Source organism: Mycetomoellerius zeteki, unplaced genomic scaffold, assembly GCF_001594055.1.
Source record: "Mycetomoellerius zeteki isolate Tzet28-1 unplaced genomic scaffold, Tzet1.0 scaffold437, whole genome shotgun sequence".
In the NCBI taxonomy this organism is placed as follows: domain Eukaryota; kingdom Metazoa; phylum Arthropoda; class Insecta; order Hymenoptera; family Formicidae; genus Mycetomoellerius; species Mycetomoellerius zeteki.
This window is the reverse complement of record NW_017257432.1, coordinates 284,466-311,093: the sequence shown is the minus strand read 5'-3', so window position 1 is coordinate 311,093 and position 26,628 is coordinate 284,466.

The following is a 26,628-nucleotide window of genomic DNA, read 5'->3' as shown; positions in this document are numbered from 1 at the left end:
CTGCTGCGCGTCTTTCCTAACTCGATGCACACAGAAGTGTGCATTTTCACGTGTGAAAGCCTGCTCCACATCGAGACAGCTCCTCTCTACATATTCTTTCAGGCCTGTCTTCGAGGTAACGACCATAGATGATACGGAATCTCGTAAATGACTCGACGTTGTCGAACATTCAGCACGGAATTATTCGTGGCGTATGCGTGCTTTCCACTTTTCGTTGAGAATGTTCGCTGCCAGCGTGAAAACGGGTTTATAATTGGAGTAACGACATAAAAGGATTTCGCGATTGATCGCGGTGCCCGCGACTCGAGAATATTCAGATCTATTCGTGCCGACACTTTCTTCTTTGAATCCAATTGTGACTGTCAGTCATCATAACTACCGATCACTCACACCGGTACTGCGAAGGGAGGTAAAACGTGGAAGGACAGCGGGCTCCTTCCAGGACAGCACGTCCCGCAGAACTTCTTGCCGGTCTCCGCTGTCACCGCGGTTTTGTAACAGCTGATTGTAAAGTGCTTTGCGGCTGGCAGACTCGTACTACTCTTTGTAATTAATGACCCACCTTTACATAATGCGCGATGACCGACTCGACGGCTTCCTTTTTATTGCAAAATTGCTATCATCCCATGCCAACTGACGTTAATTAATAGCACTCTCAATGATGAAAGGGATGCAATTACTGTTTTGTCACATCGTACCCACAGAAGCATCCGCGCCGCGTCTCTTTGTGAATTCTCGGCGCATTAATTCCTACTATCATTATGCGCTACGAGAATCATTCGATAAATCATTTGTCGAGAAACGATCGCGGATTTCTCTTGTCGTTACGTTGCGATACATCGACGCAGCGTTCGGCGTGATAGAGAATACTCGAGTACACCGCGTATATGTGGCTCGACGCTTTCTTGCCAGCTCGGCGACTACCACCGTCACCACCCTGCCACCGGTCAATCAGGGATTTTATTCAGTAAACTGCCGCGCCTTAACCAGCGTATCGCATTAAACGGAGCCCTTCTTGTAATCCCCCCTTTCCTCCTTCCCTGCCGCCCCTTTTCGCCCGTTCACGCATGAATTATTCATATCCTCGACTCAATTCTGCAAGGAGGTCTGTCTCTTTGGAAGTCAGTCAGAAATACAGGTTCGGATTATAATAGTGTTCATCGCGCGACGCGCGGTGAAAACACCGAGCCGCTACTCCCGGATTAAAGCGGTGCACAAGGTAGCGTCATTTCCATTTAAAAGTCTCGCCCTAAGGATCCGTCCGCCTCGCAATAATATGCAGAACTTTCTAAAGTTCACGTAAAGTACTTCGATGGAAACACGAAGTATCCCATTGACATCGATACGTTCAATATTATTACAATAAACTATTATTTCAGTGAACTATCAGCCCTTCAAAGCGGCTTCAGATTTTTTGAAAGAACTTTAAGCTCGCGATAATATCGGATGCGGATTTTAATTTAAAATCTTAATATAAATGGGTATTATTCGCAAAAAATTTACATAATATTTTAAGAATGTAATTTGCAATGAAACTGGAATTGAATTTTTTCTATCGAAAATTTGAACCGAAGTTACTTAGCAATGAAAACGAGATTTCTAAAGAATTTTATTAAATTAAAAGATTTAATTTTATTAAATTTTAATTTAAATGTCACGGAAAATTAAATTTTTTCTGAGAAGGATATTATTTTCAAATATGTTAAAAAAATATACTTTTCAAGTTTGATGTAAATATTTATGTTTTTTTTTTTCATTTCGGGCGTATACAAAAATATGGAGGTATGTTTCCTCAATTAAGCCAGCGCAAAAAGCCTTAAAAGTATCATTTCCATACGAAGTCGTGTACCGCGGGATTGTTACGGGATCGGTACGGAAATACGGCAATTTCTCGTGTCGACTTGGACATTCGGCATTCAAAACCGCGAATCGACTTTTGATTAAAATGGAGATAACGCCGGTAACAGAAACATACAAAATATCGTGTCGACATCAATCGTCCGATGCCACGGCGACATCGGCGCGTGCAACAGAATTGCAACAAAGTGAAACTCGTTTCGTTTGGGATTTTAGCTCGCGTGTATGTGTGGGAATCGACATAAACCTTTGGCGACTCGATAAACGCCTCGCACCCGTTGCTCAGCCTGTTGCCATGCCCGCCTTATAACTTACGTCTACCCTTTCGTTGCGCAGCGGCGCGTTGTTTCAGATACGGTTTCCGCGTCGTAAAATTTCATTATTTACGGGATATCGCGACGCGTAAAGGGCTCCTTGCTTGAAAGAGGTCCTTTGAGGATCGCAGTCGAGGCAAGCGGGGTTCTAGTTACGGTGTCACAACACGTCGCTAATAAAATTTAGCACGGCACCGCGGCTTAATTCGCCTTTAACGCTCGCGTGGTGTATGAGCAGGACCGGCGCGAGTGTGAATGAATCCAACGAACGAACGTGCCGCGACTTACGGCGGTAACGCCGGTTAAAGCGGAATAACGCGGGTTATATTGAATTCCCAATCTACACTCTGTGGCTATGATCGATCATGTTGCCGTCGGTCGAGGCGGAACCGAGAGGCGAACAAATCGAAGGAGCCCACCTGCGCTATGCGTTCTGCGGACAAGACAAAACAAGGAGCTTGAGTAACAAGACGAATGATGAGCTAAGTGAGTGAGAACACACCGGCGATCAATAATTCCGCGAGAGCGGGATCCCGTTTTTGTTTGGTATCCACGGTACTTGAAGATTACCGCAATGGCGCATTAGTTGGGTCTATCCTCGTTATCGGCATTAGCTGCACATGACTGCCGTTGTAAATTGTTGTTTGTATTAGCTAAGCTGGCTTCTGCATCCGAGTCGCACGACAACGGCAAAATTCTATGCGAATTCACGACGAAATTGAATTCCATTCTCTTTCACCGCGATCGCGCGTAGCCTCTCAAATTACCACAACAATCTCTGATTTCTCTGATTGTTGACGACCGGTGATTGAATTACTAATAATGATGATTTTATGCCGCTAATATTTTGTCGAATAACTTAAAAAGTCTGCTATTATTCCTGTAATAAAGAACGTGTAAAAGTTTCATGCCTCTACAGCACTTTGTAAATCTACTACATTATATGACTAAGCGGTAATGGTTGCAGCGAAGTTTGCTATTGTCGTTTCGCTGATACTCGTGCTAAACTGACGTAAAGTATTAGCTCTAAAACGGTATATAGTAACGTTTAACAGACCTCCGCGTAATTCACATAGTAATCCATTCGCTAATACCCGAGCTAGTCGTGCAATTTTATAACGTTAATGTTCCGTTAAGTGATTTTATGAGAATATAAACCTTTGTAACTCTCTGACGACAAGCAATATAGCTTATTATGATTTACAGATTTCTTGATTTACAACGATTGTTAATAGATCGTAATGTTAATAAACCATAAAGGATACAAAATTCATGAAATATGATCTTAAAACATATTTTTATTTTTATTGTACTTTAGGAGATAATATATTATATATATATATATATATATATTGGGTTAAGGAAAAGGTCCTTTTACAAGTTGGTAAAAAGACTTTTTTAGCAACCCATATGTTCTATTTAAAAAAAATTAGCTATTACATCACTTGAGCAACGTTTTAGCTTTAAGAATTTATATTTTTAATTGCGATACGATGATTTTTAACGGAGTTACGAGCAATAAAGTCAGAATGTCCCTTTTTACTTAGCTCGTAGTTTTCTATATATAAAAATTACAAAACTCACATAAATTAAAAAAAATATAGTAACCATTCGAAAGTAGAGATTTCAAGCTTTAAAACCCTTTTTTCAAATTTAAATTTTGATCATTTTTAATGCAGATATTGATGAGGAAAGGTCTTTTTACCAACTTGTAAAGGGATTTTTTCCCTAATCCAATATATATACAATATTATATTATATGCCATTTATATTATTTTTAAAGCAAATTATTTTAATAATTTGATAACCGTATCCTTATTGAATAGAAATTTGTCTCAGCCCGTCAAGACTATGAAACATTTCTGGTAAAACGTATTCGGACATCTAAGGTGTCATGTGCGCCGTTAGGATGGAGTCAGCTTCTATTCTCCAGACGATCATACCGCGCGGGTGGTCGTAAAGCATCGTCTTCTCTTAAGACCGGATCGGTAACGTGGTTCTCAATGGTGGTTAGGCGACGGATTCACACCACCGAGAAGAAGGAGTTATGCTAATTTTACGATTACACCGCGACCCAGTTGCCACGCGCGGCGTTGAGACACTCTCGGACGCCAGCGAATTTCATACTGTCACCGCGACGAACGTTAAGCACCATTGTCAGCATCGAACAACGGCATTATGACTATCGCGCTCCTCACCTATCTCCCTAGACGCCGCTTTTGTCCCCCTTCCCGCTTACCTGCTCACCCACAGCTCTTGTCACGCTCATTACTTCGCGATCAATAGTTCGCTCTAAAGTTCCCGTTGGGAGGTTGGTTACGTTCGTGAATTTGCGAGTTGGACCTGAGATTTTTCGCAAGAAAAATTATGGTCTATTCTTCAACAATCTAATTAAAACGTCGGTCATCTGATTTTTAATTCAAATTATATTATCCTTCTTTTCTTATACATTTTCATTTTTTACTCATATTATTTTTTAATAATATGAGTTGAAAAACTAATGTCAGTTATACACTGAAATAAAGAACGATGGTTCATCCATCATACATAGTTGCAAGAAATTAATCCGATTACTTACACACATATATATGAACATTTAGAGTCATTAAAATTCTAAAGAAGATAATTTGTCAAGATAAGATAAAGAGAAATGTATTTCAATATTAAACAACATAGTGCAAGTCGAAGATCATATATCCACCCGTCAAATTCTAATTGTTTTATTCTCATATTAAAATGAAATTGCTGCGTAACGGATCCCGGGTTAATATACGAAACAAGCTCGACGTGACTTAGCTTCTTCGAGCCAGCTTCATTGCGTTAGGAGCGCATAGCTGGGTAGTTCGGGATTAAGCTGGAGTATATTCTTGGTAGAATTAGTCTATAATTAGTCGTTGCTGAAGGAGGAATTAGGTGTATCAAGTTATGCACCTGAATGTTATTGCACATGCATCCTCGTGTCAGACGACGTTATTGCCAATGTAAACATAGAATTACTAGAAGCACGGATTACTTAAATCTTTCAAGTAGAAGGAATTGCCTGATGATAAGAGAGTTGACACGAAAAACCATTTGAATTTATGTAACAATTCTGTAACTTGAATTATAATTGTACTACTCCTATATTTTATAATAATATTAGTGAGGCAAAATTTTACTAATTGCGCATTTTAACTAATCGTTAAAATATGACGATAGGTGTATTTCCGTATTAATTGTATGTTTTTTGTTTTTTATTATATTAGCAGAAAAAATCTTATTTTGTTGTACAGACAATCTTATCTTTTTATACAAGCTGCTATGCTTTTATCACATAATTGCAATTATTCAAATCATTTATGAATCTAATTGTGCGATTCCTATGTGGTATAAGTAGTCAATTTAGAGATTGCTTATAATAATTTGAAAATGATTTAATTTCAACGATCTGATCTTTTATGGTAGTAAAATGTTTGACTTTAATTAAACTCTCAAATTATATGAAATATTATACGATGATTGTGGATCCATAAGAACACAGTATCATAATTTAATCATTTAATGAAATTTCAATTCTGTGGCATAATGAATGCAACAGGATGACAATCTGACAGCGTCACATGCAAAAGCGCTTTCTTGTGCACATTAAGGCTTCGCGTCTGACGTAAGACTTTAATCATGGAAGACAAGAAGGAAGGATTGTATTTTTAATACATTAAACATCAAATATGTTTAATCAATGTTTTTCATCTCATCTTTTTCTTCGAAACTCCCAAGCTTTAGATTTTTCTGCAAATGCAATGCTCGATAGATTCGAATTACTTAAAAACAAACATAAGTTTTAAAAACGATAATTGTAATTACAATATCACTTCCGTAAGTCTTCTCTTGACTACATTTCCTCTCTCATTTCTCTCTCTCAGTGTCCGTTGGATATTTCGTAGACAGATAATTGCGGCTATAAATTCAAGATTAATCGAGCCCAACGCTGCCTGTCGTTGCCTCCTCCCCGCGAAATCCATTTCGCACTATAAATCAATCGACCCGTTTCTCTCGTTCCTCGCACAATTCTCTCGCACCTCCTCCCGATAAAACTTCGACACTCTCTTCCCTTGGCCCGATCCCAGAGTAGAGATGGTGCTCGCGAGATAGGTTACATCCACAGCATGAAACTTTGGTATTAACCCCACAGCTCGTTTTGTCGAGTGCGTGCGATCGAATCTCACGACTGGTCGAAATTCTCAGAATAATAAAATTGATCTTTCTGGATGTGTATCTCGAGATTCAATAGCGAAATATGGTATCAACCTGCTATTAAAACTGCCCCGTGAAATTGATGCGTTGTTAAATCTAAAATGAATTTTATTAAAACGATTACCCAAGAGTCGATAACGAGAGAAAATATATTGAAATATTTATATCCTATTTAATGATAAACTTTTTTCTCAGAAAATATATTAAATTATTTACGATGTAACGTCATACCAGTAAAAAAACATTTGTAAAATATCATTTACATCTTGAAACAATCCGCTTTTCACATTCGACGGGAATACTCTCAAGTACACTTCCCTTTCATACTTTTCTGCACGCCGAATCGTACTTCATCCCCATAAGTAACGGCCGCACATGTCTCGACCACGAAATTAAAAAGGGAACCGATACGGCACGGTATGGCGTAAGTTCGAGAGCGAGCTAAAGGCGAGCGGAGGGAAAAGGGCGGAATGGGTATTCGATAGCTGGTGGGATGGATAGGTGGTCGAGAACGTACGTGGACACGCCCTTCGAGGCGCGATCTCGCGCGATTTAGGGCTCTTAATTATATGTATGTGGAATGGAATAGCGTGCATTTTCAAGGCGGGGGAGTCGAACTCGTGCGCGCATATACATGTGTGCATCAACAGTGCGCTTACGCTCCGCTCTTTCTCTCGCTCCGTATATATATTTCTTCTTCCTTCTCTCCCTTTCTTGCTCTCTCTTTTATACGCATTATGAATAAATATATATGCCGTATATATTGACGCGCGTGCACGGGGCGTGGTGCGCCCGGAGCGTTCACCAGACTCGACCGAATCTGGACGATCTGTTTTCTCTATATCTTCTCGAATGCATCTTTATGAAACGTGTCATGAAAACGTGCGCTCTGTCCATTTAACGCTGACACCATTACATTACATTTTCTAAAAATAAACATAATTATCGGTTTGCATATTTAACGGATTGCATAATTAAAAACTTAATTTTCCCAATTTACTTCAAAAATATAATTTACTTTAAACATATCATTGTTCTCAGAATTATATAAGAACAGAAAGTTTTTATACCTGTTTTATATCAGCGATACACTCAATTCAATTGTCTTACGTTACTGTCAAATTAAGTAAATTTGATTAGTTACAAGTTTTATATAGATCACTCAATTTCCTTTTAAGATAATTGCAGACAACAGTTTGAGATTTAGTTGCTCATCTGTATTTTGCTCTTCTATAGAACAAGATTTACGGTATGTTTATTTTTGTCGCTGATCATTCGGTCTACAATCCTATAAAATTTCAAAAATAACTTGCCCTAGCAATAAGATAGCTGGCACTGACTGCCGTGTGCAATCATGAGAGATAGCCGCAAGATAGCCATGAATAAGTCATAAATATCTAACAATTAAGAACCACTTACTGGACAGACGAGAAATGGTATCGGTGATCGAGAAATCGAGTGCCGCCATCACCACCCGCTCGCTACTCGAGACGAAGTCATTCCGAGCTTGTATATCCGTGAAATTAAATCGTGCGTTCGCGGTGATCATCCGTCACACGTATCGGTGCGTATCGGACCGCGTGCGTGCGTGCGTGCGTGTGTGCGTGCGTACATGTGTGCAGGCATGCTGTGCCGCAAAGAACATTCGCAGCGCAACGGTGTTTCGTTTCTATTGCGCAAATCACGCCCGATGGGGAACGCATGGCACACGGATGGAATCGCTTAACTTGTAAATTGCATGCCCGCATACATCTGGATCGTCATGCGAGTCGATGCACAATCGATCCGACGACACCGTTGTGCATCCGATTCGTTTGCATTTGTTGCGTTCGCCAACATAGTAAGTAATCCCTCGCTTCTCGCTGGCTAGCTGGCTGGATGTTCCGATGTAGCACCAACCTATGTTGCTATCGTCTCGATACAGTACGCAAGGTAATGGATCTCCACAGCGAGTCGTGCAGATTATAATAATGTCTTGAGTGACAGCATAGAAAGACGGGGGGATACAATGTGTGGGAGTAAAAGGTGTTTCCCGAGGGCAAGGATATGTACGTGACGATGCTACGTGTTCTACGAAAGTCTTCGTCTCTGTAAACCACGTAGGCAGAACGTAATTTTCGCTCGTAAATATTTATAGCTGCAGATATGTGCTCTTAATATCTTAACCTTAACATCTTAATATCTTAACCATAACGCTCTTTTTGTCGTTGCTGCATTAGAAATGAATGTGTGATATCAATTTTATTAGATTTTCTCGATTGAGAAGTCGAAAGGTCTATCAGAGTCCGATTGTACACTCAAGAGACCGCGTCTCTTCAATCCAAGATTTAAGCTGCATTTGCCTGTCTCTGCCGAGACATCTTGACGATACACTATCGATGCGAAAGCGGTTTAAATGCCGGATGAAGAAGGCATGAAAAATGCGCGACGATATTAACCCGTATCGTGCGGTACGGTCTGTCCCGGACAAATCGCATATTTACGACATCTCGGCACAATGATGGCATTTTTAATCCCTCGGGCTCGACCTTGCGGGGAATTATCGTGGGATGATTCCGCTGCCGGTCGTTTCACGTTATATTTCGTCCTCTGCAAGAGCCTCCGCGCGTGCGTTCGCGTTAAGCGGACATACATGTCTCACGCATGGCGGAGGTTCAAAGGGGGCCCGGGGGTTGGCAGGCAAAATGGAGACCCCGGCGTGTGTACATAAACATGTCAGGGAGCCATTATGCAAATTTTTAAATACGATGGGACCATATATCCTACGGCTGTGTCGGGGTGCGAAAAATAAAATTAGTATTGCCACAAATGTTTCTTGGCTTAAGAGACCGCTCGGTTCGGATATACGCGTCGAACGATTCACGCGAGTAACTACCGAGGGATCAACTCGGTCGTGTGTCCAGCTCAGCTTCGACTCAAGGTGTGTTAATGCCGGATCGCAATGATTCGTTCTCAAGGAAATACAATGTCTTGTGAGCCGTGCAAGGCTTCCCTTTCTCACGAATTTGGCGTATAAGATGACCAATGATACCACAATATCGATGATTTCTTTTAATATCTGACATTTAGCCACTGATCAATATTAAAAGATATCCATATTTTATGATAATAAAATATGGATATCTTCTAATATTGAAAAATAAATAAAAAATCGATAAATAATTCTGAGCTGCGCACTTATTATCATCTTTAAAGAATTATTTTTATAAAAGTAACTCAAGCTTCTTTGGAATTGATTGTTGTTGATCACACATATTATTTTAATCTCATCGTAATGTTTTCAATTTATTATATAATTTGAATATGTTAATTCGTATATATCCAATATTAAGCAATATAATCAATTGTATTTAGTAAAGATGACTAAAAAAAACGTAGAATCAAAACGTTTAATTGTTTTTTTATTCATATTCGATAAAAAAATTTATATATTCACATCCAGTGTTGTGGCTCTTATAAGTATTTGTAATTCTTTGATTTATATTCTTTAGAGACTTTTTTCATTCTTTTTTTAGGTTATTTTTTCGATGAATACATCAGATTATTTTATATACTAATTTATTAGTTTTTATTTTGCCTCCATTATTAAAGACTCTTGGCATGACATTTATCGCATTAAGGAAATCTTAAGGAATGACTAAACGGATTTAGAGAATTCAGTCTTTTTAAAATAGATGTATTATATATGTAGATTCTGTTTTTGCGGTGCTTTGAGGTGTCATTTTTGGAAACCGCACATTAATATCGTGCTCGTTTCGAAAATTGCAGAATTCTGGCTGTACAAGCCGCTGGTGTAAAAAAGCGTGACGAGCACGACCACCTTCCTGGACATTTATAGTCATGCATAGCGACAAAGGAGTTGTACAAACAGATTTGGCGCTATGAAATCGGAAATGCTCAGAATTCCACGTCGCGTGAATGCAGCAATAAAATTAATAGACGCCTCTCTGACGCCTCTTTATCGAGTTAATTTATATCCGTCTACTGTGTGGATTCGTGTGACTACATAACTTATTTAAAGATTGCATGAATAATCTCAAAAGTATTTTAACTTCATCAAAGTCATAACAAGATTTCTATGAGCCTAATTCTAATGTTTGATCTAATCATCAATTAACCATTTACCTTTATTTAATTTATTAAAAAGATAAATAAATAATCTTATGAAACAGGTGACTTCTTTACAAAAAGTTCTCCATATATCTATCAGATATCGACATTGAATAAAGTTCATAATAACTAAAAAATAAATTCTTAGCGTTTTCGAATAGAGTGGGTTTGAACCTAACTTGGATCGGACCGATGACGTTACATGCTTTACTTTGATTTCTGATTGGACGAGATTATGATACTTTAGGGTCATGGATTAACCGAACGGGGTCGGGTTCAAATCCACTCCACTCGAAAACGCTATTAGTGTTTAGTAGGTTCCGTTATATACAGGGTGTTCCGAAATTCCAGGACAATATTATTACAGCGTGAAGCTTCGTGAAAAATTAAATAATGAAAGTACATTCCATTTTTTTCCGCAAAATAATTGTTTAAATGTATATACTACTGTATAAGCTACTATAGTCTACTGTATCATATTTTATGTTTACGTCTATTACTCTGTCACTGTGTAGTTTTAGAGCTTTGCAATAAACTAAATTATTATTATTATTATATGTAATAAAGTATAAATTATATTGATGATTGCAGCAAACGTTTTCTGTGTAACAGACAATTTGGTAGCAAGTACAGTTTCAGCAAACCATATTTAACTGTGGTAGAGACAATTTTCTTTTACACGGACATAACCGATAACTGTGACAAATAACTTCATATTGCTAAATAAATCGATCTGTAACAGACATGCATATTTTATTATCACGTCCTTATATTAGCTACAGCAGCAAATCCTTTGTATGTATTAGCAAATTCATAGCTATAATAGCTAATGCAATTTCAGCTAATCAGAATTAGCTGTAAACCAGAAACATTTTTTTTCCATATTGTACTCGAATTTCGGGACACCCTGTATATTAACTGAAAATTTTATTGAAACTATTTCACTAAAACTTCAGTAACTATTATTTAGATTTTATTATTACTAAACTTTTTCTCAATTTGCACGTCTATATATTTCATATATTTATTTTTTTTTATGAATAAATTTATATCAGTGTAGTTATCTCTACTAATGATTATTATTTATTAAAGGAAACAATTTCTATTTTTTCTTTAATATAATGACTTTTAGCTTTATGCCGCTTAATTTCCTGTTACTTAATTATTTAAAAATATGAATTGTTCGCTTATATAGAATCAAGAAAATAATATTCCTCTCGGCGAGAAATCGTTTTACGTCATCCGGATCTGGTATCTTCATCCTTTGCACAGATTCTAACATACATATCGGGGCGTTTTTCGTTTCACAAATTATATCAATCGCTGCCATCATCTTGCGTATTGCGTAATTCTCGTGCGAGCGAACCTATTCGATCGGATGTTAAACCGCATTGCGCCGTATTTCCGGGATGGCAAGAAGTCAATCGTCTAGTGAAGGGCATGATCAAATTGTCGACTCGTCGTTCTCGAGTTCGCGTGAACCGGAAATTGCGAACTGTCTGTACCTGTAAACGAACTCTTTGGACTTATTCCAACACGTAATACAAGCCCATCAGCTGTAATGCGGGCCTTGATGCATCTTGCAGCAACATATATGAAACCTTTCATCAATGTTGCGATGACGGGTTATTATTCTACCAGGTTTAAAAAATAATAGCATTCAAGAGTAAAATAAGTCGCGCCTATTCGAATGTATTCTTCGACATTCGGAGAGCAGCTCGTGAATCGCAGCACGCTGCTGGAGCTCGTAAACTGCGGACACGGTAACGCGATTCCGGCGAACGGTGCCCGGCGAACCGTTTACGCTCCATTTATACTCGAACGTTTAAAGAGTGCACGCGCCATCCGGTATACGCGCGTATACCGCGAATCCGACGACGACTTACTGGGACCGGTCCCGAGAGAGATTGCCGTCGGGCCGGGATGCTCGGTCGCGTCTGCGGCGGAAATGAAGGAGTTGATATATCTGCCCGAGAGCTATAACTCACTTAGTACTTGCATACATACTCTCTCCCTCGTATTCCTCACCGGACCTTCCTCCCTTGTTCCCGTCCCGCTTCAACCGTCTGCCGCACTCGGCTCTTTCTCTTTTCTTTCCCTTTTCATCCTGTCGTCTCCGTCCTTATCGGCCTTATCTAAATTTCTCGCCCTATCCTCCTCCCTTGGCGATGAGACTCGGCGGTTACTCCCCCTTTGCACTTTCTGCGCCCTTTTCGCATGGCTGTGCATGCGCATAATTTCCGAGCGCCCTTGCCCATGACGTACGTGGATGCGTTTACGCAACCTCGTGTCCAATCTATTCTCTCTTCCTCCACTTCTTCGGTTCTACGTGTACGCGAACGTGTACGCTCTTTACCTGAACGTCTATATGTTGATATATGCGTACCTATGCGTGCGCCGTACATTAAACTTTCCGTACCGCATATTTCCGCAGCATAGAATTTACAGCACAGAATTTACACTTCATATATTTTTCTATCTTCTCTGAACATCAAGTCGCTTTTTCTGTCTAATCATTCTATTAGTACATGGTAATTACATTGTTCTTCCATTGTAACGCGTGAGCTTATGATCGTTACACAAATCTCGCGCACTTCCCTTTCCTTGAGCCCGTACATTCATCTTTTTCGCGAGAAGAGCACTTACTCTTCCTCGACATCGTTCTCCCCGTAGACTCACGTGCATGATACATCCTTTCGAACCCCATGACATATACATATATGCGTTCACGTGGTTGTCGCTGGGCGCGCTCGCACCAGGAAGAGGTGAAGAAACGTAAGCGCGCTCGCGCGACGAGGAAAAGGATTCCGCTTCGCGCCCGCGGGCCGCGGAGGTGTGGAACGATCGTGAGGCGTAAAAGAAGCAGAAGAAGAGGAAGAAGAAGATAGAAGTCCCGGAGTGGATCGGCGTTCGGAGAGAATCGAGCGAGAGGCAATACGCGAATGTTTAATGCCTCGCACTAAATTATGCAATTACCTTTATGTCCGCCTGAGACCATCCTGACTAGCACGAGTGCGTGCACTCGGGTGTATGTGCGACGCGATACCGGTGTCCCTGTGGCGGTGCGTCGCGCACCTGCACACGCATAATCCGTCTGTACGTCCGCGAGTGTATGCGCGCGCGAAAAAGCACGCTATCGCGCACACACTACTTGCGAATGTGAGAATACACATGCATGAGCGTCCGCGTGTGCGTTCGCGAATGTGCACACGTATATGCCGAGGGTACACCACGGTTTGCATCTCTCGCCCAAAGCCCACAAGCGGCATATATCATGGACTCTCTCCTATCATGCCTTTGCCTACTACCACCAGCAACGAGACCCGCCAGACTATGCCGCGGCTGTTAGAATATAATGACTACTACCACTTACTTCGCGAATAGTATTACAATAGTGTGTCGTTATTATAATCACAGTCGCGTTACCACTCTGCCACTCATATATCTATCCACCCATACATCTAAGCATGCTCAGTGAAGGGCCGATTTGATGAGAAAATTACTTATCGAACTATCACATAATGTAAAAAGTATGAATGTCCCTTTACGTATAGCTGCAAATTGCGAAATGACGCTCTTAGACAATAAGAATAAACTATGCATTCCACTACAGGGTAAAGTTTTGCTGAAATATCTTGAAATATTCTTTTCGAAAGTATTGAATATCGAAGTAAAGAGATGGTAATAAAGTTGAAGAAAAATGCTGATATGCTTTAATATTTTCTAACTGACAATGAGCACAGATACTAAAATCAGGCAGTCCATACATATTACGACAAAGATGCAATGTATTATATGGATGTAATATTTTCATCCAATTACGCTTCTAATCAGATTAGAGATTAGTTAAATGCGTGTGCGTTAACCGCGCTATTTGCTTTAACTACTGTAAGGTTAGTAATTACTGTGATGAGCGTACGTTTGTTATCCTTAGTGCATTCTGTTCTAATACAGGAAGTTTTGTGTATTATTTCTGCATAGTTTCCTTATACTAATGCTTGAGCGAAGCACCTATTACTGCAGCAATGTAGAACTCATTTCTGTATCAGTATATACAAGATTTGCATATGTATACCCTTCAGAGTATCATTGACGAATTGACTATTAACGTGTAACAGCAGATGTTGCCAATGTAACCAATAACGATGAGTATTCTTCATTCAATCTCACGCCGGTTACAAATGACTTTGTTGACGACTTGCGAGAACGTCTCGTTCGTCCAATCGCGATTTATGTGTACAAAAAGCGTCGGTGCATAGAAGGATCGGTTCGTCGTGAAGCAGATTAGTCATCGCGTAGAAACTAAGAATGTAACTTAAACATCATGTATTATATTTAAGCATTCTTGTAGAATGCACGTAGAAAACAGTCGGCGTGACAACTTATCGAACCGGTTCCTGGTAGATTCGCTAATTTGCATGGCAGAAACTGATAAAGACGTGGCTAGTGGGAAATAAAACTGTCCATTATAAAGCATAACTTCTCCTAATGCAACTTTCTATGCGAATATTATGTAAACTCGTCCGAAGTATTCGGAAAGTGATCGCGGTATCGTCTCCCCTCAGAGGATCTCTTGTTACCTTTCGATGAAAAAGAGGAAGGTGCGTTTTAGCATAAGCATGTCGATTCGACGAGTGGCATTCTCTCGGCCAATACGCAAAAATAGAGGGCAAAAGTGCGCGGATGTTCGAGGATATATAGATAGGACAATCGTTCTCTCTCCGATTCTCGGATATTCGAGCGTCCGCAGTTTTAGAAGATTTTATAGACCGATATTTTATTATTTAGATATCCACTATCGAATTATTCGAGTGTATAAAGGTGCGTACGCGACATAGACGGAGGTGCGGTCAATATAAGCGCATAGAGGCGCGAGAGGAAATTGAAATCTCTTGTGCGTGGCCGACCCACACGTCTGGTATTACGTTCACTCCCGCGTATAGCCTTGAATTACCAAAGGCCTTCGGATAAAATGTAAAATATGTAATCTTCATCGAGCTTGAAATAACTGGGAGATACGTAACAGACATTCGCGCACGGCCGCGCGAAGAAACCACGTAAATAACAGAACGTGACGTGAAAAATGACGCCTGAATTCCTGCCTGCGATGTTATTATGAGAAATATGAATTGCGAAAATGTCGAAAGGGTTGTCCCCCTTCCCCCCCCCCCGTTTGAAAATTATTTACAGATTACGCGCTGGATAACGTGCAACGTGATACCACATGTAATAATTCCGAGTACGGATTGGACGCATCATTAGGGAAAAACTGATATCTAGCGTATACTAACATAAATCAACGGCTTACTGTGAGAAGTGTGTTACAGATTATATTTATTATACGTAAGATAACGAGATTTACATTCATTGCTCTTGAAGAAGCAATACCGTGTCGATGCGAATGGAAGCGTCAAGAATTCGTCATTTATAGCAAATCTCATCGCGCGCGCGGTTCTGTATGCGTGCAACCTTGAATTACGAAGAGCCTTCGAATAAATGATGAAATATGTATCCTTTATTGAATTTAAAATAAGATAGAGATACAATGTGCTGGTCCCGCGTGTGTCGTTTTCAAGCGGCAAGGTCAGTCGATGCGCGGTCATCCGAGATGATCATCTCAGATGCTATTATCTGGATAATGCGCGATGCACTGCGGCGTGGAAATACGTACGGCTCGCAGCCAGGACAATGAATTACACTCGAAGGGTGCATCTCCCTCCTTTCTACATTCTTCCCCGCCGCTGTCGCTGCTTCTGTTGCTCTTACTGTAGCCGGGACGTCGACGAAAAAACGATCTTTGACCTCCCTTGTACTCCGGAGGCCCATCGTTGGGTCAAGCAGTATCTGGACCGTAATTCACAAATCGCAGACGTGCATCCTTGTCCACGCGGACCAACGAGACAACCAGAACCGCCACGAATTACGCGACTCCTCTGCTTCACGGAGAAACAATTCCAACGAGGATATTGTCAATTTCAACTTTGAATTAATTCTACATTACTGTGATTTACGAGTTTCTCTCTCTCTCTCGCTTCATGCGTTTCTATTTTATTACAAACTTTACAATAAGTAGGGGCTTCAATTTTTATTATTTAAAAAGTATATAATTGAAGTCTTTCTCTATTAAATGATAAATCAGTTATAATAATAAATATTAAATAGATATATATATATATATTTTGCAGATCGACATAAAATAGATATGTTTTACAAGCAAAGTTTCAGATAGTTTATGGAAAATTTCATGTTCAAATCAATATCATCTTTCAAAATTTTGTAGTAGACTATTTCATTTCGATTTAAAAAAATATATATTTAATATTTATTATTATAACCAATTTATCATTTAATAGAGAGAAAAACTTCAATTATAGTTTTTAATTTTCAATTCTTGAATCAATCGATTTAATCGACATTATTGTGCTATTAATATTTAAATTCACAATAGTATACAACAATGATACAATTTACAAGTCATAGATGAAAAATTTTCTCTCTGGGCAATCGTGGTAATTAACTCAAAAGAGTTGGTTGTCACGATCCGAAACGTATGCAAGGTCCGGCTGAAGAAAGTATTTTCGGTTTCCTTGATATGGGTGTGTGTGTGTGTGTGCGTGCGAGCACACGACTTAACATTTCATTAACCGTATATTAGCGTGCTTCAAGCCTCGTACATATGTCACATAGATAACCATGCTGGGTCCACGCGAGAATGTACAACGAGCTTGGCAGATAAGTGTAAGGAGATACGGGGACGGGTAAGTTACGATGCGTCCTCTGATGTGAAATGCGTTAGCAGAACGAGGGTTATAAGCTGCTCCAAAACCACGCCGGCATCGTATGAAAAAAAGGACTTTATTCAGAAAAAATTAATTAAGGAATTACGAGTGTCGTCCAAAATCTTATTATGCAGAACATAGAAAACTATATCATATAAAAAATAGTTATGTCGAAAATGTTATATCTTAGAAGACTTAAATGATCATAAAATAAATAATTTCTATCAGAATCTAAGAATAATATCATAATGAAATAACTACAATCCATGAATATATGTTATAATATTATTTTTTTATACTTTACTTTTAAAGAAATTCCATAATAGTTGCACTAATATAAACTACAATGTTGCAATAGTTTTTAAGCCATGGAAATAACTTAGGATTTAAATAAAAAATGGACACGCCTAAAATCAGCTTACGAAGTGGATTACGGCAGTCTTCGAGAGCCGATCTCTCGAGAGTCTCGAAAGCGCTACTCGATAGATTTATTTCCATTCATAAATATACACCGCGGGCGCGTTCGAAACTTTGACCGCCCCGTTCACTTCGCTTTCGAAGCACGCGAACTACTTTCAAGAACTCGGCGAAGTATAGGTTACATACTTTGGGATATTGGGACGTGAGACGGTGGAAATTCCACGCTGAAAAGAACGTTCTTTTCGGCTAGAACGGAGAATGAGACACGAAGATTAGGTGGACGAGTCACGCAGGAGAATAAGAGAAAAAAATAAAAAGGAGAAATACACGTCGCTGCGTGTATAATATCTGTGCTAAACAAAAAAAATGGAACGAAATGAGGCGAACAAAAGGGAAGAGAAATGAAAAATAAAAGAGAATCAGAAAGATTGTGGGAGAGAAGGACCGAGTGGAAGAAATGAGAAATGTTATACGATTCATGGTTTTATTCTACATGGATTGTTAGAGGCTCGACCTATCTACGAACAGTTACCATTGACTGTTATGCCTTAACAAGCAGCGAAATAATTATAGTGATCTTCGAGAAAAGAGGAAGACGCGCCTCTTCGCGTTCTCTGCAATATACAACGCGGCTGATGCATTTGTGAAATTGTTTCGCGCAACGCCTCGAATCTGATAGCGTTGTATCCGGATTCTGTACGCTCGTTCCACGTCGGACTTGGATGCTGGCGCAACAAACGCGCACAATCATTCTGCACCTCGGTAACGTATCGTGCGGTACGGTAAACTAAGCGGCGGGAAAATCGAGCGGTAAAGGTAGGAGGTAACCGATCACGATTCAACCCTTAAAGGTACGACCGCGGTTACTTCCTGGTGCTGTTAACGGTGAAAACCGGCGCGCACTACCGTCGATGTTTATGGGCTCGTTACGCAGCGATATGCTCTCCCGCTAAGCGCGGCTCGAGGTGCGAAAATTCAGAGCACCGAGAGAACACTGGGAAAGGAGATCATTTCAGGCACGTACTGGTATTCGCGTGTAATCATAAGGGAACGAGACGCGAGGAATGTAACTGCCGACAAGTTCAAGGATAGTCGGCGCCTCCACGTGACGATATCCTAGGGAATCGGCCACGAGAATATCTCATTCGTTCGCCGAGACTGATTTATGGATCTTGATAATACCGACGGCGAAACGTGTCTGTCCGGATTAACGACTGCGTGTAGCGAATAACTAAATCGCAATTAAATTCATTAACATTCGAAATTTGATGAAATTAGCCGATTTTGAAACATTACACGGTCTGATATCCATCGACATAATCCTCAAAAAGACATTACCAAATACTACTAATACACAATGATCTGAATAATTTATAGTCCACACAATTTTCTATACATATAAGGAAATTTCATAATTGAAAAAGATAATTAATAATTACGTGCATGAAAAAAACGGTTTTGCTGAAGTATCTAAAAATTTAGCTAGATTGAAATCTGAAAATAATTTTGTTGTATTATCAAGATAATTATGTAGGATGTTCAAATTAGTTGCTAAAACATCAACACTTTTTATAATATATTGTTCATTATGTTTGAGTTTCCTACATAATTACTGTGATGGTTTAAAAAATTATTTTCAGATCTGTATCTATCCAATTTCTTACATACTTTAACAAAATCATTTTTTCCGTGTGTCTGTATATTATATTGAACGATTTTCAGCAAAAAACACAGATAACACAGCGTAACAGTGAATTATTACATCCTTATTGTTTGCCAATGTTAAACATAGATAAAAGGACACAGTGTTACACTGTCTTTTACTGGAAAACCAATTGTTTGCTGCGAGGAAGCTATTCTTATTTAATGCCTTAAGACAAATCTATCCCAGCAAGAGAGAACCGTTTTCTCAGTAGTTCAATGATTAACGACTAATACTATTAAACAATACGAGAAACATAAATCTTGGATTTAATTCGTTGTATCTAAAGGAAATCTCATCACGTCGAGTCCGTTTATAAATAGTATTCATCAGAGCTTATGCTGTCACTAAAGTCATTAATATCTCGCGTTCTATCGATAAAGGATCACAGGTACCGACAAGTTCACGGTCGTGCGCGCAAAGGACACGTTTTTGGCTAGCATATACAGGAGTCAGTCATAACGATCGCTCCGGGCGCGAACGTGACGTTAGCCAGTGCGATCATTAAAGATCTTCCTTAAAGAGACGACGAAGCGTCTATACTATCATCGAATCTGCACGCATGGAGACGTCTAGCTTCGGGGCTGATTGGCCGATCCTATAGAAATACATGCCAAACAGATCAAGCTGTCGAAAACTAATTGCAACCGGTATCCTGGGTAGCTCAGTGGGTGCACGAGGTCATCCGTATCGACGCAACTCGACCTGTTTTTTCTCTTTTATTTTTCTTTTTCGATGCGGACGCTGGTCGAAAAGAGGCGGACAATTATGAGACGCACCGAATCATACCGTGCAATTATATCGTATACAAGACTAATCGTATGTAAACAAAAAATATCGATCGCGCCGATCGGTAACGATATCGCGCGGGATTTCGAGCCCTCATATATATACACTGTGATTATGAAATATATCTCCGGATGCGAAGTGAGCCGTCTTCTCATTGATATTATAATTCTCTCATCTCGAGCTCGAGAAACCGCATACAGTTATGGATAAGCGTGGTCAGTAATGCTTTTATAAGCAAAACGCTTTACTGTGGAATTCAAGTGATTGAAATATAATAAATGCTCAGAGATAATTTGCAGAGATAATTTGCAGATATATATTTTTGAAAAGTTTAAATACGGTAATACGAAAATTAAACATTTCAACAAATTCATCAAAACGGCTTCCATCGTGTGAAAGTTCTTTCGAAAGTTTAAGCACGATTCGAGATTCGAAGGAATATCCGGTCATTCAGACGATTCATCGTCCGGTTTCACGTTCAGATCCATTCTTTGAGGTACAGAGGTTAGAACAGAACATATTATTAAGGAGCCCTCTCCAGACGGTTCCCCCCGTTATTCCTTCGTATCCTCACGCTCTCTCGGCCAGACGAAACCACGTAACGCCCGAGAAACGGACAGAACAGTGAATGTAGGATCTCAGAGACTGCAAAGTCCGAAGCCTTGAAGGTATTCCGTCTGAGAGTAGGGCTGATGAAACCACAATGACATAATATTACACGGGATACCGGCGTGGTGCGATAATCATATGCCTTTTCTCACCGTAGCTTCACGGATATGGGCCTTCCCAAACTGTGATGCTTACTCGCGGTTTTCGCTCCTCGCAAATATCATTTAAAGTTTCAGAAGAGATTGAAGAGTGCGAATACTGAATAATATTATATATTTTAGAAAAAGGAAATGTTTGCAACTTCCCAAAAAATTGTCATTAAATGTTTTTATCAGAAGTTTCAAAAATTAAATTTGTTAAACTGTTTGTATCATTTTTCCGAGGAAAAACACTCGAAAGTATAAAATAAAAATTATATATGATATATTTATGTTATAATTATCAGAAGAGTGTAGATAGGCAGGGAGAAGTTTAAGTTATTTGACGGAGAGAATATCTTTCATTGTTATAATTGAAGGGTGGATACACGACTATGGCTGCGTTCCATTTAACGCTCACAACGTGGAATCATTTCATCTTTGTCGTTTATCAAATGTTAAATAAGGACAAACGATGCTCGCGAGCGTTGCGAGCATTAAGTGGAACGCCACCAATATATTTGTCGGCGCATTTACGATATCATTCAGTAGAAAAACAGAAAAACAGTGTTACATTGTAGTATATTACAGAAAAACATACGTGCACATACATTCATATGATTTTGCATGTAAATATGTAAATCCGTAATATTTATTTAAAACGGAAATGGATGTATTTTAATGTCTATTTAACAACAATCCGTATTTGTAATATTTACAAAGTGATTTTAAAAGTGATTTTAAAGATTGAAGAAGGTACGTTTAAAAATATCTAACTACAATAAAACATCCTGAAACAATAAATTACGGACTTATTGCTCCTAGGAGTATCGGTTACACGTACAACGAATTTCTCTGTTTTCGACGTGCATTAGTCGTATCGGCTGCGTTAAACGATCGACCATTTGAGGAACAATGTTCGCTGTGGATAGGCATGTTGCTGCAATAGAAAAAGAATGGCTGAACATCAGGTAAGAATTGATGGAAAGACCGTATCGACATATTGTGTAACTATTTCTCACTATTCTGCTTCACCGACGAACACGGTTCTAGCGAAAAAACTTACATTTCTCATACATTACAAAAGTTTTACTTCACGAAATTTATTCTATTGTTATAATATATATCGTTCCGATTTTTGCGATTCTATTCTTGCAATAATATTTGCGCAAGCGATGTCGATATATTTAATAAATATATATGCACCAAAATTCTAGATAAAAATTCGATGAGGCAATAACTTTGCAATTATTTACAACCACGCTATGGTAAGTTACAGAGAGTAGGGGGAGACGTAAAAATGGCCACGGTTCACAGAGGAACCTCATCGATCATCGTCAGTCATCGTGCGGACCTCGTAAAAATTCCGGATACTCCATTGCATGCGTTCCTCCCCATAATGTCGAGGTTACAGGCGAGATAGTTTCTTAATTAAAGTCTGAGAAGGTACACTGAGTTCAAGGCCGGCATCTCGGTAAGCGGAAGTAATTATGCTTATCCAGAGAAATCTATTAAAGTTTAACTCAATATTATCTCTCTTCTTTCGGAATCCTCCTGGTACCTTTTCCCCGTATTAGATATCGCTACATGGTGGCTATCTATGCGTTTTAATGAGTCAGAATAAATTTCAGCATAGGGGAATTCCTTACGGTCGACATTTAATTTTCCACAGTCGTAACATTTTCCATATAAAAAAAGAAATCATCGAGAATGTAAATTGAAATAATAAAATGCCTATCTGCTGACTTTATCTTTACGATCTTCAAGGAAAACTAGCGAGTGTCTTCTTGAATGCATTTTTTCATTATAAACTTAACATCTTATATACATTCTTTACGAAGATGCGTCGCTCTGTTCCTGATTTGAATTTGATTTAGCGAATGAACACGAGTTCCGGTTACTGCAATTTCTCTGTGACAATGATTTCTCGGCGAAGTCGCCAGCGGGCAAGAGCAAACTCCAATCTACCTTGCCGCTCTCCTTTAATAATTGTCAAAGTAATCCAGACTACTTCCTGAGTAACTCCGTTAAGACCGTTTTTGTCGCAGTTCCGACACATGATGCCGCGGGTGCCGGCGCGTTGCCGTCACCTCCGAAAACTTTGGTCCGAGAGTCCATTCGAGATTCGTGTCGCTTGCGGTAAGATCCATTCTCCGTCCGTCTCTCTGTCTTCCTCCGTATGACTTCGCACACCTTTGTGTAAGTCTGTCTGGTGCTCCTCGTTTTCGCATCGCAGCGCTTACTTGCAGAGGCAATTCCCGGGATCCATCAAGAACTGCAATTCCAGGTTCTCTTCTCGCTATGGCACGTCGAGTGTTGTTTCACTTCCAGTAGGAAGGCATTATCCTGGCGCGAGTCGCAGTTTATTGTACGCGGCGAAAGAGTGGTATAGGGTCGACGGGCGGCGGGGTAAACGCACACGCACACACGCCCATCGTCGTTGCGTGTGCACGCGCATTCACGCGCGATACCGAGGTTCGAACAGTCCGAGATGCCACGAAGAGGGAGACCGTGTGAATGAGCTACCGTTCTGCGGTCCACCGGACGTGTTTTTCTTATTGATCGGAATGCGTGCCGGTATACGTCGCGACCAGGCCAGGTGTAAGAGAAAAATAGGAGGGGATGATATTACGGCCGATCGACGGAACGACCGTAATAGCAGCTTCGGCTTCGGAGTGGAAGACGACGGCAGAAGGCGACCGTATGGAAAGGTATAGAAGCGCGAGGAAACTGAACACCAGATACTTGAACGGTAGATAACAGAACACGCGAGAGAGAGAAATCTCAGGGCGTTCCGTTAACCATCCTCGTCTGGATTCGACCGCGATCATCCGAGAAATGTGCGACCATAGCCGCGGCCGCCAGCGACGATCCAGTTCCTGCGCATATCGCGCGTCTGGTGTGTGGGAACCGGATGCTGGGGGTAAAAATAATCGAGTCGTTGATATGGGACGATGTAACTGTTAGAGAAGAGAAACGTGCGTGGAAGAAGGGACATATTTAGTGACGTAACCTTATGACATCTTAAATCTTCGCTATGCGTAAATCATAGTTGACGTATCGTATTATTTTCTACGCATTCTTGCATTGCATTTTTTATTCATTTGCTGGTCTTCTGTTTATTGTTTTGTATCTGTTATGCTTTGGTATAAGGTAACTGCATCCAATGTGGCCTACTTTCTGATTATAGATTGTTATATGAATAAGTTAAATCTTCACAATATCCACATTGTTAAATTCATAATGTCAAATTATACCCAATTTGAGCCATTTTTAATTCTATTTTTATTTCTCTATACCTCACCACTGCTCCATTTTAGTCAAATATACCGTCAATTTGATAAAAACAATGAAGTTGTGAACAATTTAACTATATTAAAAAAATATATATATGTAAATTTAACTCAAATTTAGTTTACTAAATGCATACGTTAATATGAATAATGTTTACTTTGAAACTAACTATAGAAATGGATTAATTTACATTTTGATATATGGAAATTAAAAATAACAAAATGTTATTTTCCTTAAAGGATTGGGTTGTCACTTCTTTGTTATCTAAGTGAATATTGAAAATGTCATATTTTCAGAAATGTTTTCTATTTTAACTCTATTCTAACCATTAATTTTAATATTGGGATCAACAAAAATCGCAATGCTTAGGTAAGTCATATCAGATAAAGTTACCTTATCTAAAGCATCTTAGTTTTCTCATTTTACGTGCTTTCTATCGTTTCGATTGCAATAATGAGCATAATAAGCACGTTATTTAATATATCCATTACATAAATAATTACATCACAATTATTCATGGCAAGCATTGTGATACTAAAGAGAGACGAAGAATAACGGTAATATGTGGTAAACGTGACGGCGGAAATCAGACGATGGCACTCAAGCGTGAATATGTAGGGCAATAGGCTCTTTTTTACGATACAATTAACGAGCTAAACTCTCCTCGGTATTATTCGCTAACGTGAAATCGCGCTCGATCGCAGTTTATACTTTCTATCCGACGTAATCCGCCGGAACTGCCATTTGAAGAATCGCTTAATTGCGTTGAAAACCGTAAAGGATCTAAAACGGAGAAAACAAGTCGATCTTTTGAAAGGAGAAACTTGATCGTATGTGGCTCGCGGACATACATATAACGCAAATCGACGATTCATCTACCAGCATTAGTTGTTACCAATTATCCGTCGCTCGGAACAGCTATGACAGCGCGACATGGTGTACTTGTTGAACGCTATACGCTTTTTATTTTTATGTATTTATGAAGCTTTGCCACATATTGATCGAAATAGAAAGCAAGTATGCAATCGGCATAAGTTCGATCACCGTTCACTCTCTGAAAGTCTTGAATGCTCGATACACATAAACTGATAACTAAACAGCGTGATCCTCATAAACGGATACGTCAGTTAGTAAAAGCTAGATTTCGCTGAGTAACGTTGTTCCCGTGCTCAGGGAAATTAAGGATACAACGTAGGCAGCGAGTTAAGAGCGATTAAAGCCGATGATAAGCGTAGAAAGGGTACAAGGTACACAGACAGCGTTGTTAGATACATATTTTCTGTCATGATTGGTAATATTGGCAGAGAATGTAGGTAAGAGAGAACAGACTATACGTTTTCTTTCTAACGAATAACGAATAGTACTTTTGAAGCAGAAAAATATAATCGAGGAAGTCAACGTTCAGAGCGGCGCAATGAGTGCGGTTAGGCGAGATTGATACTTTCAATCGCTGAAAACGATGTAACTTCGGAATGTAACTCGCGAGAAGAAATCCGGGACGTCGATGGCAACCAATTGCGATTTCTCGTTCAAGATGGTCGCATCCTGAGACACGGTAAAGGGAAAACGTCTTCAATGGATATGACCGCAGAAACGGAATCGTTCAATTTGGCAAAATTCATCTGACAGCGCGTCTCTCACACTTCTCGAAAGGATACGATCTACGAGCGAACACTAACACCTCAGACGATACCTTCGTTTACAATGGTATTTATCGTAAATCGTCCATTGATCTAGTTTTCTCTTCGCAAACGTAGCTGATCTTTATCAGCTCGCTGTAATCGAAGCATCGGCGAAATGGAATTGTCGAGTTAATCCGGCTTTATCGAATTTCGAACGTTTTCTAATACAGCGAAACCTATCAGGAAAAAAGTGGTTTTCTCAAATAAAAAAGTAAGTTTATTAACTCTGCAATGGTGATTTCGGATTACAGTGTAAAAGATTTTGAAATCTAAGGATTTTGTGAATATTGAAAATTTTAGTTAAAGAATTATATATATATATTATATTTTATACTAAATAATTTATTCTGTTTTATAGTATTTTAATGTTTTTCATATCATATTCATATGATATTTATTTCCTTGAAAAAATTGGTGTTTCGAACAACACAGCTCTTTCTATGCAAGATATGTTAATACGACTATCGTTTTCTTTTTTTCGTGTAATCCGCAAGAGAGGAATGAAAACACGTCTTTTCAGCTTTGGTGGCATCGGTTATCGAGTCTCTCTAAATTCTACCTATTTCGATATCTACCTTTTTACACGTCTGATCCCACGAGCGTTTAATCAACCTACGATAACCGTGGGTTCGGAACAACGAAATGTCTTTAAAAACATTCGATGGCCCGATCGATTCGTTCGCTCGCCGTTCGAGGTCACCG